This window comes from Myotis davidii, unplaced genomic scaffold, assembly GCF_000327345.1.
Source record: "Myotis davidii unplaced genomic scaffold, ASM32734v1 scaffold93, whole genome shotgun sequence".
NCBI classification, from domain to species: domain Eukaryota; kingdom Metazoa; phylum Chordata; class Mammalia; order Chiroptera; family Vespertilionidae; genus Myotis; species Myotis davidii.
In genome coordinates, this window is record NW_006292095.1 from 2,245,982 (window position 1) to 2,248,909 (window position 2,928).

Sequence of the window (2,928 nt, forward strand, 5' to 3'; positions counted from 1 at the left end):
TTCTGCTCTGTACGGCTTGGCTGCTTGGCCCCGCGGCCGGCCCTGGCGGCATGGCTGCCCCCTCTGGTTGCTAATAGGAGCTGTTAGGGGAGGAGTTTGGGGTCTCCACACGATGCCTAGAGAATGCTGCAGTCTGCACACTAGACGCTTTTTAGAAGTTTTGGAATCACCTTGATTTTTCTAATTGTTATGAAAATAAATCTTTTCTCGACTCTCTCCCACATGCTCTGTAATCGGGAGAGAATTCCCCTTGCCCACTATGATGTATAGACCATTCTCCCTACACCAGCTGAACAAATGTCAAAATTAATAAAGAAATTGACTCACGGCACGCGGCTCCATCTGTCCTTCTCGGTTCATCCTTGGGGGATTTGAGGGGCTGAGGCAGGAGTGAAGCCTGAGGGTGGATCAGTCAGCAGGGTGGCCTGCACCCTAACGAGGTGCCCAGCTTCCGGAAAGCTGGACAGTCCCCCGTAATCAGGGCCACCCACTCTGGGAGCAGCTCCCCAACCCCTGAGATGGTGGAGCAGATTTCTGACATACCTAATGACTACAAGATGGGCTAGTCCAAGGTGGGGGGGGGGGACATCACAAACCACCAAGGTACATGGCTGAGCCCGTGGCTGGCATACACTCAGGGGGAGCCCCTAGCGACCCCTGTGAAGGCGTCTGGCCCCTGCACTAATGCCATTCAAAGATGAAGAACTCTGGGGAAAAGCACCCTGTTCCTAACAATTAGTTCCTAACACTGCGTGCAAGGCTGGCCATCACCACTGGCCTCAGTTTCCTCATCTGTCAAATGGGAGAACAGATTTAGTGCTTGTGTGTCATCCTGGGATCCCGGAACATGAATGCCATTGCCAAGTTGACATTAAATAAGAACCAAATCACTCACGGCAGCTCTTCTTTCTCAGAAGTCCCCATCGTTGCCGGTGACAGCGTCACGGGGGCAGGTTCCTAGGAATACCCCCAGCCCTCACTCTGAACTTCTCTCTCAGCAGCAGAAAAGCCACCCAGACCACGGGGCCAGCCAGGGCTGTGCAACCGCATGGCCCAGAGGGTTTTCAAAAGCACAAGTTCATTTGCCTGGGTGGGGCTCGGGGGCAACACTGGGATTTGGAACTAAGTTTCCTAAAATAGCGGCTTGGTAGCACAGCCTACTCAGATGGATTAAAACCTTTTTCTTGTTTTTAATCCAAACTTCTAGAAAAACAATTCCATACACAGCTATTGTGAGGCCTTTCTTGCATTGAGTTATGCTAGAGAGAGCATGGCTCAGAGACCAGCTCCACCATGAGCGGCGTGGGGAGTCGGGCTCTGAGCGAGAGGGAGCCCCCTGACTCCTGGGTCGTCGGCTTCCCGCTGGAAACCAAGCTGGCAAAAGGGCGCTTCTGGTCTCCCACCTGCCAGAGCATGCCTGTGGGGAGTGAGAGCCCAGGAGCTCACCGCGGTCAGGAAAGGCGTGGGGCCGGGCAGAGGAGGGACAGAAGTCAACCCGCCCAGGAGTCACTCTTTTTCCTGGCATTTGGTCTGTTCAGACCGGTAACATGCTGATTTCCATGAACAAAACCAGACACTGCAAGAAAGGATGCTGCCCCTTAACCAAGTCATTCACTGCTATTTCCCTGTTTGTAAAATGAGAGCCCAGAAAAGCCTTGTATGTTGAAAAAATTCAGGGGGGGGAGGGGGCATGTAGGTGCTCTGTGATTCAATCCAGTTTTATCCATCAAAAATACACTGAGCGCCAACCAAGTGCCCGGCACAGGGAACCACTGCTGAAGCAACAGCTTCTCAGCCAACAAAGATTCCCAACCCAGGTGCCAGACCAGACAGAATATGGCAATTGCCCCAGCAGAGGCACGAATGATTCCTCAGTGGAGAAGGAAGGGACGACAGAGGTGATCAGGGAAGGCTGCCCAGAGGCAGAGGCAAGAAGAACACACACCCAGCATGCCCAGAGCTGCCCCCTCTGCCTGGCAGACTCCCACCCCCAGGCTCTCAGGCCAGCCACAGGGGTCTGCATTCTCCTCCCGAAAGCCCAGCCTCCCCACTTACCCATCCCAGCAGGGAGGAGGGAAACAGGCATCCACGCTCAGACTGCACACACCCATGGAGGCTGGGGCATCTGCCCCCAGGGGCCTGACCCAGCACCTCCGGACAGCGAACCCTGAACGGGGCCTCCTGCCTTCAGGAGAGCAGCTGCAAGAACTGAGACTGACAGCCAGCAGCTGCCTCAGGAGCCTCCAGCCCCCACCCACCCACCTTTCTAGATGCTGGATGGACTTGGGGACCAGGAGCAGGTGGACCCTCTGAGAATGAACAGAGCTTTCAGAGCTCTCTCTCTCTCTCTCTCTCTCTCTCTCTCTCACACACACACCCACACACACACACACACACACACACACAGGCTGATTTTACAGTCAATCTTTCAAAGTGCAATTTGTCTAGGAAAAGCCAATGTGAGGCCCATGTGGATTTCAACCAATGGCGACGCAGCTGGCGCGGCTCAGCCAGTCTCCGGTCTGTATTCTAATGGGCCATATCTTTATCAGGGAAATGTGGCTTCTCTGAACTTAAAACTTCTCATGGAGGGTCCCCAGACTCCGAGGCAGAGGAGGGGTCTGAGCTGAGGCGTGGGAACTGCCTTTCCCTGGGCCTGGCAGGGAGAGAGGGAAGGGGTGCGGGCAGGCTCTCACCTGGCCCGGAGCACCTGACTTCCGAGCAGGTGACGTGGGCGACAGTCCCTGGGCGGCAGCCGGGCCGATGCCTTAGGTGGGAAGGCGGTGGGATCCGGGGCCACTTTTGAGCCTCCAAACCTACCATGGGATTCTGGGCCCGATCTCGGGGTCTCAGGGTTTAGGAGCCTGGATTTGGGCTTCCTGCCCCCCCTCACCCTGACCCAGGGAACATGGAGTCCAACCTGCAAGG